The sequence below is a fragment of the Jatropha curcas genome, chromosome 9 (genome assembly GCF_041381405.1).
Source record: "Jatropha curcas cultivar XTBG-Jc1 chromosome 9, XTBG_Jcur_1.0, whole genome shotgun sequence".
Taxonomy (NCBI): domain Eukaryota; kingdom Viridiplantae; phylum Streptophyta; class Magnoliopsida; order Malpighiales; family Euphorbiaceae; genus Jatropha; species Jatropha curcas.
In genome coordinates, this window is record NC_143159.1 from 12,772,319 (window position 1) to 12,785,362 (window position 13,044).

Below are 13,044 nucleotides of genomic sequence, written 5' to 3' on the forward strand. Positions count from 1 at the left end.
GGGGAGTCCGGTCCACATATGCACGGGATAGCCTTGGCTCGAAAAATCATGAACCTAGGTTATTACTGGTCAACCATGAATGCAGATTGCGTGAGGCACGCGCAGAAGTGCCATGAACGTCAAATTTTTGCTAAGCTGCAAAAGCAGCCTCCGGTCAATCTGAATCCCATTACTTCACCATAGCCTTTCGCGACTTGGGGCATAGACGTGATCGGAAAGATCCATCCAAAGTCTTCCAATGGCCATCAGTTCATCCTGGTTGCTGTTGATTATTTCACTAAGTGGATTGAGGCAGCCTCCTATTCAGTCTTGAACACCAAGAAAGTAGCACAGTTCGTTCGTACCAACATCCTTTGTCGGTACGGAACACCCTTCGAGATCATCACGGATAACAGATCTCACTTTCAAAGTGAATTTTTGGAGCTACTGAAGCAAAAGAAGATTCAGCACCACAAGTCTTCGCCCTATCATCCACAAACAAACGGGGCGGTGGAGGCTGCAAATAAGGCTATAAAGGTCATTTTGCAAAAGACAGTTCAAAAGCATAGAGCTTGGTACGAACAATTGCCAAATGCCTTGTGGGGATACAGGACTTCAATCAGAACACCTACTGGGGCAACCCTGTATTCCTTAGTGTATGGCATGGAGGCAGTGTTGCCTATTGAGCTGGAAGTTCAGTCGGCAAGAATTATCCGAGAAAGCCAGATCAGCGAATCAGATTGGGCTGAGAACTATCATTTGCAACTCTTGGGTATGGATGAAAAGCGATTGCAAGCAATCCACCAGACTCGAGTTTATCAAAGAAGAATGGCGCGGCACTTTAATAAGAAGGTCAACGACCGAAAACTAGAGGAAGGTTGTTTGGTCTTGAAAGAAATTAGACAGCCAATCATAGACCCACGTGGGAAGTTTCGTCCTCATTGGGCTGGACCCTATGTGTTGAAGAAGATTTTGTCCGGCGGAGCCATCATCTTGACTGATTTAGATGGGTTGGAGTTCACAAATCCATGTAATTTAGATCAGTTGAAAAGATATTTTGTGTAATTGTAATCGTTTGCATAATGTAAAAATGAACTACATTAGACTTGATTCTCTTCGAAAAAAAAAAGAAAATTATATATCAGAGATATGTAGGCAGCCCTCATTGGGTACGGTCTAAACGTCAATAAAAAAATTTCATTCCATTATTCTTTCTGCTTTGCCAATAATAAAAAAAAAGAAAAAGAAAGAAAAATCCGCTAAGTCGAAAACCCGAAAGGGCGGCTTAGGCAAAAATCGAGGCCCGCTAAGTTGAAAACCTGAAAAGGGCGACTTAGGCAAAAATGGGTAGCTCGCTAAGTCGAAAACCCGAAAGGGCGGCTTAGGCAAAACTTAGAGCTTGAATAAATGAAGTTGGAAAATGATAAGTGTAAATTTTATAGTGTTTTTAATGTAGTTTTTATTAGAATTTTAGTAAGTTTTTACTTCTTTAATTTAATTTTAAATCACTTTTAGTGTAATTGTGTTTAAAAGCTTCCTTGGTCTTTAATCCGCTTGATCTAAGAGAAAATTGCAGAAATTTGGCGCAGAAAAGAACTTTAGAATGCAAGGCACTCAGCTTCTAGCACGCCCAGCCCGTGCTGGAAGGCACGCCCGTGCTAGAAGCCAAGTAAAACAAAGGAGAGACAGAAGAGAGCACGACCAGGGTGTGTCAAAAGGCACGGCCGTGCTACAATGGGACCAGGGCGTGTCAAGCATAGCACGCCCATGGCAACTCTAGACAGACTTCCAGAGAAGAGCACGCCCTGCCTGTGCTCTGTAGCACGCCCGTGCCTCAGTACTTCACTAGCCCGTGCTACCTAGCACGGCCCGTGCTTCACTAGCCAGACCTCCAGACTACAGCACGCCCAGCCCGTGCCATGAAGCACGTCCGTGCTGCCCAGGCGGAACCAGCGTGAATTTAACACGCAAATCAAGCCTTTCTCACATGGGCCTACTTCAGGAAGTTTCCTAAACACACTAAACAAGACCTGGACCTATTCTTGAAGAAAAAGGAGTCCTAATCAAGAAGAAATCAAGAGCCTAAACAGTTATAATCTCCTATAAAGGATTTTGTGCTAAATAAGGATTCTATTTCCTAAAAGGAGTCAGACTTGCCTTCAGGATCTCTATATAAAGGGAGGAACTTCTCATAGTAGGGGATCTCGGTTTTTGTGCAACACTTTACATAATTCTCTTCTTCTCAAAGATTTCAAGCCTCAAATAATTGTGCTAAGATTCAAGGAAGCCATCAACATAGTTGTGATACAGTTTTTATTCTAAACTCTTCATCTTGTTTCTTTCTTTATTATTGTCTTTAAATATAATGGATGATTCAAGTATGATTGAGCTTAATTTAATTACTATGTCTAGCTAAACTTTTATACTAGGGATTTGATGTAATTTAATTCGATTCTAGCTTATAATATTAGATTTATTTTTCTTTGTTCTTGTTATAACTTATTATTGTGCTTAAGGCTTCCAGGCAGAAAAATTCCCCTGGATTGAATTATTTCAATAACCACATTCGGGAGAAGGGTTATTGATATGAACAAGGTAATAATTTACTTGAGAATAATAACTTGATGTGGAAACTATATGGTTTGACTCAAGGGGGGCTTTCATAAGTTAATAAAGTATTAAGTTGTGAATTCATAAAACAACCATAAAACCTAATGATCTGATTCATGTTTAATTTCACTATTAAGATAGGTGATTAAATTGGATTAGAATAGCTAACAATAAATCGGGAGAGCTTGTTAGTAACCTTAGGGTTGTTTTCTCCTACTTGAACAATTAAACTTGATTAATGAACTAATAGAATAAGCTGGATAGAATTAAATGAAATCAAATTCCCTAGTAGCTTAATCCCCTGATTTCTTTTCACCTAAATTTTGTGTTTGATCTCTTTTACTTTGAATTTTATTTACTTTACAGCGAATTCCTTTTATCATCATCTAAATAATAATAGGTTAACATAATTTTGGTAATTGATAAACAATCCCTGTGGATACGATACTTTCTTACTCTATATTACTTGTTGCGATTTCGTACACTTGCGAAAACCGCTGTCAAGTTTTTGGCGTCGTTGCCGGGGATTGGCGTATCAATATCAATACAAGTTACCCTGTTATTAATTTAGACACTCTTTCGTTTTTATTTAATTTTCTTTTAAGTGTTGTCCCAAGTGTTTTATGCAAAGAAGATCAAGGACGACTGAACCTCTAGTCTTTGACCCAGAAATTGAAAGAACCTTTCGTAGGCACAACGCTGCAAGAAAAGCAAGAGAAATAAAACTCGAACAACAAGCAGACATGGCCAACGAAAACGAAAACAGAAATGAAAACGTAGTTGGACCACCACTTCAACATCCGGTCCGTACCTTAAGGGATTATACAACACCTAATCTGAATGGGACAACCTCAAGTATTACAAGACCTAGGGTAGAAGCTAATAACTTTGAGATTAAACCTGCAATTATCCAAATGCTCTCTACCTCGATCCAATATGGAGGTTTGCCTAGTGAAGATCCTAATGCTCACATCACCAATTTTTTGGAAATTTGTGACACATTCAAACAAAATGGTGTTTCTGAAGATGCAATCAAGTTGAGGCTTTTTCCTTTTACTCTTAGGGATAAAGCTAGATCATGGTTACAATCGTGTCCCGCTGGAAGTTTTACCACATGGGATGAATTAGCTCAAAAATTCCTAGCTAAATTCTTCCCATCCTCAAAAACCACCAAGCTGCGTAATGAGATAATGACATTTGCTCATCATGATCAAGAGAGCTTGTACGAAGCTTGGGAAAGATTCAAGGACTTGCTAAGGAAGTGCCCACATCACAGTTTGCCCAAGTGGCTACAGGTACAAACTTTTTATAATGCATTATCACCTAATATTAAAATCACTTTAGATGCAGCTGCAGGTGGATCCTTTGAAAAGAAAGGTATTGATGAAGCATATGAGTTGATAGAGGAGATGGCAAGCAACAGCCACTACCAAAACAATACCGAAAGGAGAAGAACCGCAGGAGTCTATGAAATAGACGCCATTACAGCACTCAATGCCAAGGTAGATAACATGGTAAGGAAATTGGACATGTTAACCACTAATCCTGTGAATTCGATTATGCAAGTGTGTGATAGGTGCAATGGACAACATGGAATTGGGGAATGCATCATGGACTCCTTAAATCTACAGACTTTGGAGCAAGTGAACTATGTGATGAATCAAGGAAGAAAGAATTACCCTTGTTCAAATTCATATGATAACAGGTTAAGGAATCATCCTAACCTATCTTATGGTAATCCTAACAATGCCTTGAATACACCCCCAGGGTTCCACCCTCCAGAAAAGAAATCTCATGATGACCTCCTCACTGCCCTCTCCAAATCACACATGGAATTCATGAATGAAACCAGGGAGAACCATAAAATCCAGCAAGCTGCAATCAGGAATTTGGAGATTCAGTTAGGGCAGTTCGCAAACATGATGGCATCTCGACCTCAAGGTACGTTACCTAGCAATACTGAAAAGAATCCAAAAGAACAAGTGCAGGCTATCACCTTGAGGAGTGGCAAACAATTAGATGAACCACTGAGGAAAGAAAAGGAGGAAAAAGAACAATCAAAAGTGCCTATCATTGATTTAGAGGAAAAAGAAAAGGTAAAAACCTATGTTCCCCCTGTTCCCTTTCCACAAAGATTAAAGAAAGCACAAGATGACGAGCTTCCTCAAGTTTCTGGATGTGTTTAAGAAGCTTCAAATTAATATTCCTTTTGCTGAAGCTCTTGCTCAAATGCCTAGCTATGCTAAATTCCTAAAAGATATCTTGAGCAAGAAACGAAAAATTGATGATCAAGAAACAGTGATGTTAACTGAGGAGTGCAGTGCGATTATCCAAAACAAACTGCCTCTAAAGTTAAAAGATCCAGGAAGTTTTTCTATCCTTTGTAACATTGGTAATCTTGACTTTGAAAAGGCTTTGGCAGATTTAGGTGCTAGCATTAATCTTATGTCCTATGAAGTTTTTAAGATGCTAGGTATGGGAGAGCTCAAACCAACAAGGATGTCTTTGCAATTAGCAGATCGTTCAATTAAATATCCTAGAGGGATTGTAGAAGACGTGCTTGTAAAGGTAGGTACATTCATCTTTCCTGTTGATTTTGTTATTCTTGATATTGATGAAGACAGGGAAGGATCTCTAATCCTTGGAAGACCTTTTCTTGCAACTGCAAGAGCATTGATAGATGTCTATGAGGGTAAGTTGACTCTTAGAGTTGGACAGGAAGAGATTGTATTTGATGTACTTAAATCTTGTAAACTCCCTATGGATCATGGAGACTGTTTTAGAATTAACGTAGTCGATGAATGTGTGGAGACCACTTTGCATGTTGAAAATAATGCTAATGAGTCAAGCATCTTGAATGAAAAAGAAAAGGAACTTCCTAAGCATGAACTGAAACAACTTCCACCTCATTTAAAACATGCATTTCTAGGTGAGAACCATTCTTTTCCTGTTATTATTTCTTCTCACTTAACACTTGATCAAGAGGAAAGGTTGTTGCAGGTTTTACAAAGGCACAAGAAAGCATTAGGATGGTCTATCTCAGATCTACAAGGAATAAGCCCAAGTGTGTGCATGCATAAAATCTTGATGGAAGAAAACTACAAACCTTCAATCGAGCACCAAAGGCGACTGAATCCTAACATGAAGGAGGTAGTTAAGGCTGAAATTGTTAAACTCTTAGATGCCGGCATCATTTATCCAATTTCAGACAGTAATTGGGTAAGTCCTGTCCAAGTTGTTCCAAAGAAGGGAGGTATGACTGTTATTTCTAATGAAAACAATGAATTAATCCCCACAAGAACAGTCACAGGTTGGCGTGTGTGTATAGATTATAGAAAATTAAATAAAGCAACACGCAAAGATCACTTTCCCCTTCCCTTTATTGATCAAATGCTTGAAAGGCTTGCAGGATATCCTTTTTATTGTTTCTTAGATGGCTATTCAGGGTACTTCCAAATACCTATAGCCCCTGAAAACCAAGAGAAAACTACATTCACTTGTCCTTATGGCACTTTTGCCTATAGGAGAATGCCTTTTGGGCTATGCAATGCCCCTGCAACCTTTCAAAGGTGCATGATGTCCATCTTTTCTGATATGGTGGAAAAATTTATTGAAATATTCATGGATGATTTTTCTGTATTTGGTTCTTCCTTCGATGCATGCTTTCATAATTTATCTTTAGTGATGCAACGATGTGAAGATACTAACCTTGTGTTAAATTGGGAAAAATGTCACTTCATGGTTAGTGAAGGTATTGTCCTAAGGCATAAAATCTCTCAAAAGGGGATTGAAGTAGACAAGGCAAAAATTGAGGTAATTGAAAAACTACCTCCCCCTAACACAGTGAAGGGCATAAGAAGTTTTCTTGGGCATGCAGGGTTTTACAGGAGATTCATAAAGGATTTCTCAAAAATTACTAAACCTCTTTGCAATTTATTAGTTAAAGATGTACCTTTTGATTTTGACAAAGAATGTTTAGATGCTTTCAACAGGTTGAAGAAGGAGTTAATCTCAGCCCCGATCATCACTACACCAGACTGGACTTTGCCCTTTGAACTCATGTGTGATGCTAGTGATCATGCTGTAGGAGCTGTTCTTGGACAAAGAAAAGACAAGAAGTTGCATGTTATCTATTATGCAAGTCGCACATTGAATGATGCACAATTAAATTATGCAACTACGGAAAAAGAACTGCTAGCTATTGTTTTTGCTTTTGACAAATTCAGGGCATATCTAATTGGAGCTAAAACAATAGTCTACACAGATCACTCCGCCATCAAATACTTGCTGGAAAAGAAAGATGCAAAGCCAAGACTCATTCGTTGGGTACTTCTATTGCAAGAGTTTGACCTAGAAATTCGCGACAAAAAGGGGACCGAGAACCTCGTTGCTGACCATCTTTCCAGGCTTGAATTGGGGGAAGAAGACACAAGCAAGCTACAAATCAATGAAAGCTTTCCTCATGAGCAACTTCTTCTAATGGCAAATGCTCAAACCCCCTGGTACGCTGACATTGTTAATTATCTTGTTTGCAAAATTCCTCCTCCCAATTTTTCTTACCAACAAAGAAAAAAATTTTTTCATGATATCAAATTCTACTATTGGGAGGAGCCATTTTTGTTCAAGTATTGTAGTGATCAGCTCTTCAGGAGATGTATACCGGAAACTGAAATAGAAAGTGTCCTTAAATTCTGCCATTCAATGGAATGTTGAGGCCACTTTGGAGCAAACAAGACAGCTGCGCATTGTGAACCCCTACCCCGAACATCATAGCATATGAATGCATGTGACTAAGGCAGAAATGCACGTGAATGTATGAGTCGCCACCTTGTTTAATTATTTTAGGGAAAACTAGGAAAAACCCTAAGTGACTCCAATTTTAATTAACCTAATTGCTAGATTAATTAACCCAATGTTTAAGGCCTGGTGTGCAAACCCGAGATGGATCCCGAGACTATGTCATGCTAACAAAACTAACCATGAATGAATGCTTTGCAAAGTGATTAATGTAATTTGAACCAATTTTAAGTGATTGCAACTTGCCGCTCGGGGTTAAATCCCAAACGTGCCTACGTACTTCCGTTTGAATGGAAGATCAAAGTCAACGTAGTTCGATAGGCCTTCTTTGAAGGGCTTTGAATGGGTATGCTTAATGCATGAGTGTGTGTATGCTTCGTGCATTTTGTTTAGGCATTTTGCCAAAGAATTGATTGATTTGATTTTGCGTTTGTTGCCAAAATGTTGATTGGGCAATTTTATTGCCAAAAATTGACTGATTTAAGGCTTCTAGTCAAAAAGATTGATTTAGGCAATTTGATTGCCAAAATGATTGATTTTAGGCGATTGTCGCCAAAATGATTGATTTTAAGGCTTTTAGCCAAAAGTTTGATTAATTTAAAGGCTTTTAGCCAAAAAGAGTGATTTAGGCAATTTGATTGCCAAAAAATGTTGATTGGGCGATTGTCACCAAAATGGATTGATTTAGGCAATTGTTGCCAAAAATTGATGTGATTTAGGCGATTGTCGCCAAAATTGATTATTTTAAGGCTTTTAGCCAAAAAAAGTTGATTTAGGCAATCTGTGTGCCAAAAGCTGATGATTGGGCAATTGTCGCCAAAAATTGATTGATTTTAAGGCTTTTAGCCAAAAAGAGTGATTTAAGCGATTTGTCGCTAAACAATGGTTAATCTTACTTATAGGCAATTTGTTTGCCAAAAGCGATTGATTAAACCATAGGCAATTTGTTGCCAACAATGTGATTGATTAAACTGTAGGCAATTTGTTGCCAAAAAAAACGTGATTTATTAAGGTCTTTAGCCACAATTATTGATTAATTGGACTTTTAACCGAACTGTTCGAAATAGGCAAATACACCGTAGTTATTAATTAACTAGGTATTTTAAGCCAATATTGTCGGATTTAGGCTTTAATACCACGATTATTAATTAATTGGGCATTTAGCCTAAATTTATTTAATTGAGGCAATTTGTTTGCCTAATGATGACATGGATGCATTTATGCAGTTGTAGAATTATTAGGAGTAGAAAAGAAGCATGCATGAAGTGCTAAAATTAAATAGGCAGAGTTCAGTTCATGTACCTGATTTAATCGTCGACCGCTTCTTAACTCCAGGTTAAGCTCCTCGTTAAGGGAATTAATTTTAATTTAATTTTAAGTGACCAAGATCACAACAATAAAATAAAACTAAAATTAAAAAATGCAAGAAAGCAGTAAAGTATCGCAAAGAGCGTAGGGAGAAGGAGCGTCCGTCAACACAGACTGAGTGTCCCAAAACGGAGCCCCAGAGCCGTTTTTTATAGGAAAAAACGTGACCCCGGGCGCCCCTGCCCGCCTTCGAGGGCGGGCGTGCCCGCCTGGGCTGGGCGGGCATGCCCACCCCCGCGGGCGGGCATGTGTGCCTTTTCCCCTCTCTTTTTTTTCTTTTTTCGTTCCGGAGGCTTTTTCGGGAGTTCCGGACCTCCCAAAAATATTCCGGGACCAGTTCTGCGATCCTCGCAATTTTTCGGACGTTTCAAGTACCATATTGGCATAGTTCTGATAAATTTCCAAAATGGCCTTCGGTCCGGCCGGACTGTTTGGAGTCCGGGAAAACTGGCTCTTTGAGCCTCAAAAAAATGGGTATTCACAGGCGACTGCAGCCGCTGTGATGCCTTTAAGGGCAGCCGCCACCGCCGCGGCCGGGAAAACTGGCTTTTTAGTAAAGTCAAATTAATTGGCACGGCACTGTAGCAGGCGTGCTTTCCTCCATTTAAAGAGTTTCACATGCCACCAACAACATTAGAAGCCTCAAAATTTGAGTATTCACAGTTGCCCCCCACTGGCTATCCTAAAAATGATTTATGAGAGCCAGTGGCTGTCTGAAGGAGCAAATTTTGAGGATGGGCAGAGGAGGAAACCCCGCCGTGGGTTTTTTTCTTTGCAATGAAATGATCAAATGCATGGATTTATGTTTGCAACTTAAAGATGTTTTTGCCTCTTTGAGGACTTAAAAAGAAATTTTGCCTCTTAGAGGACTTGAAAAAGAGGTTTTCCCCTTAATGAGGGCTTGAAGAGAGATTTTGCCTCTTAGAGGACTTGGAAAGATGTTTTGCCTCTTAGTGAGGGCTTGAAAAGATGTTTTGCCTCTTAGAGGGCTTGAAAAGAGATTTTGCCTCTTAATGAGGGCTTGAAAAGAGATTTTGCCTCTTAATGAGGACTTGGAAAGATGTTTTGCCTCTTAATGAGGGCTTGAAAAGAAATTTTGCCTCTTAGAGGACTTGAAAAGATGTTTTGCCTCTTAACGAGGGCTGGAAAAGTGATTTTGCCTCTTAGAGGACTTGAAAAGATGTTTTGCCTCTTAATGAGGGCTCGAAAAGAGATTTTGCCTCTTAGAGGACTTGAAAAGATGTTTTGCCTCTTAATGAGGGCTCGAAAAGAGATTTTGCCTCTTAGAGGACTTGAAAAGATGTTTTGCCTTTTAATGAGGGCTTGAAAAGAGACTTGTTTTATTTTTTTTCTTTGAGAACCAAGGGTTCACCTAAAGTCGAAATGATCAAAAGGTTTTGGATGAAAAATGGTTGGTTATTGGCTAGGGTTTCACCCTAGGTTTTATGTAAAACAAAAGGTTAACCATTAACCGGGTTCTACCCTGGGTTTGTGTAAAAGAGATTGACGATGGTTGGGTTCCACCCTAGGTTGTGTATGTTTTTTTTTTTAAACACTTGCCTCTGAATCCGACTTGGAGGATTTTGCCCCCGGGTTGAGAGAATTGATGCCCTTATTAGCTTAAATAGAATTTCTTCTTAATGAAAGACTAAAAATTCCGTGATTACTTCTGTGATGGGAGAATGGTGAAGGTTCTTATCACTTCTTGCCCCCAGAATGGTGCTGACCATGGAATACTTCAAAACATTGGTGTTGTACTTGTCCAATCGATTGAGGAATCAAAGAGAACAAAGCCACTTATATGACTCGAGGAAACGGACAATGTTGATGACATCGCTCGTCTGAAAGGATCGAAGAAACGATGGTCCGAGTGGAGACGAGGTATTAAAGAATTACCTCTAATTGATTATGTTTGACATTTTTTAGGGTTGTTTTGGAAACCCCGGGGATTGAATTGACATTTTCCCCTCTCTCTCTCTTTTTTTTTTTTTTTTTTTTTCGAGGAATGACTCAAAGAGTGACGCTTTCAAAACGAACTTTTGAGAATGACTCGATTTTTGTGACTCGTTGTGGAATGACCACTGGTGATGGAGCCTTGATTTTAGAGACCCATTGGAGACTCGATTTAGAGACTCAAATTTTTCTCATCGTGAATTTTGACTCGAAGGAACTCAGTGATTCCTGGAAAAAAATGATTTATATACTCCCAAGGAGACCTTTGAAAGCACCTCTTTTTTTTTTTTTTTTTTTTTTTTTTGCCTAGTAGCCGCCCTTTCGGGTTTTCGACTCTAGCAGGCTCTTTGCCCTAACTTTTGCCTAGACCGCCCTTTCGGGTTTTCAGCCTAGCGGGCTCAATTCTTGCCTGAAGCCGCCCTTTCGGGTTTTCAACTCCAGCTTTTATTTTTCTTTTCTTCTCTTTTTTTTATTATTTTTATTATTATTTTTTTATATTGGCAAAGAGAAAATGCTTTTTATGATGCAGACTTATGTTTGTGACCGCGCCTTTGTGGCTGCCTACGTATCTCCAAGAACTCTTCGGGGGATGGGGAGAATCAGGTCTTTCGTAGTTCCTTCCGGGATGCGAACTTAGTGCTCCGCTGGTGCGGAATCCATCTCCTTCTTGATGTTAGTGCGGAATTCCTTTCCGTCTTGGTGCGGAATTCATTTCCGACTTGCTGCTGGGGCAAAATTCAATTCCGCCTTAATGCTGATTGTGGAATTCATTTCCGATTTGATTTCTTCGGGATTCCTTCCTGACTTGATATTAATACAGAATTTATTTCTGATTTGATTTTTTTTGCAAGATTTCTTCCCGGCTTGATGTCTTTGCGGGATTCCTTCCGCACTGGATGTCTTTACGGGATTCTTTCCCGACTTGATGTTGATGCAGAATTCATTTCTAACTTGATTTCTTCGCGGGATTCCTTCCCGACTTTGATGATGTTGAATCAACTTATTGACTTTGTTGTTGTAGTGGTTTTACCACTGGTTGACTGAAATATGACTTGTATTCATCACAAAAAGTTTTGAATACCCACATTGTGGTGGTAACTTGAGTGGCTTGAGTGTTGAAGAAGCTTTTATGCTTTGAGTTTGTGGCTTCGCCATGTTTGAATTCTTGAGGTTAATTTGATTCCTTTTCTTGAACTTTATCTTCCTCTGAACTTGAAACTTATTTCCTCAATGGTTCTCCTCTCCATAAGGAATTTTGAGGAGACTCTTCCTTTTCCTTGTTTTGAGGAATGATCCTTGTTTATAAGGACACTTGTACTTGTGCCATGCTTGGCGCTTGATTTTCAAGGTGTTTGTTGTCATCCAATTTGTGGAAATGACTGCTTCTTTTACCTTGCTTTTTCAAAATGTGAGCAGCCGCTTGGTCTTTGTCCTTATGGCTGAAATGATTTGTCATCTACCCTTGATGGGCTTGAATTTAAAGGAGAGCTTACAGTTGACCCGTTTTTGACAACTTGATTTCCTGTAGCTTTGTCCTTGATTTCTTTCTTTTGTGTAGAGGTTCCTTTTGACCCGTTTTTTTTCTTTTGCTTGCTTAGAAGCAGCCTCTCCATAAAGAATTTCGAGGCAACTTGATCCTGAGATGACCTGAGTAGTGTATGGATAGCATTGCGACTTCGTGCAGACCTAACCCAATTCCAAACATAACTTCTTTATTCTGTCGCTTTCAAGCTCAAAATTCAGACACCTTTCTGTCGGAGCATCTTCCATTCCTGGGTTTTCGGAGAAACCATTCTGGCCCTAACCCCTTCAATCGGCTTTGCCTCGGTACTATTTGAAGTCTTGCGTGCCCTTTGCTGGATCCTTTCCATGATTACCCTTCAAAACTTCCCCTTTGATGGTGCTTCTTAGGATGCCCCCAGCTTTGATTGATGCAGAGCAAATGAAAGGATGAATGCATTTTTCTTTGCCAATTTTTATTATCTTTTTTTTATCATCATTTTTTTAAAATTTTTTTATTATTTTTTTTTTCGATTTTTTTTTTGCTTTCACAGGAAAGGATAAGGAAAGAGTATAAACATGATTGGAAATTGATCCCTTTTTATTGATAAGACAAAATTTGTGTACAAAAGACACTTATATTTACAAATTTGAATTGAATGAAAACTTGAATGGGAATGAAAATGAAAGGAACAAAACTAGACCCTAAAAGATAGACTCTAGGTGGACTGTGATGGACTAGGATTGGATTGACTGTAGTGACTTTGTTCTTCTCGATGCTTAAATCGATCGGACAGGTTATTGTTGGTCTTGAACAATTCCTTTGTTCTTTTGGAG

General features: G+C 39.1%; 1 non-coding gene across 1 annotated transcript; it reads right to left on the bottom strand.

The window, feature by feature from the left end:
• Window positions 1–3,761: 3,761 nt before the first annotated feature.
• Window positions 3,762–3,868, bottom strand: LOC149493661 (small nucleolar RNA R71). Its single transcript, XR_016322778.1, has one exon. It is a non-coding gene; the product is annotated as a small nucleolar RNA R71 (small nucleolar RNA).
• Between the last annotated feature and the right edge of the window lie 9,176 nt (window positions 3,869–13,044).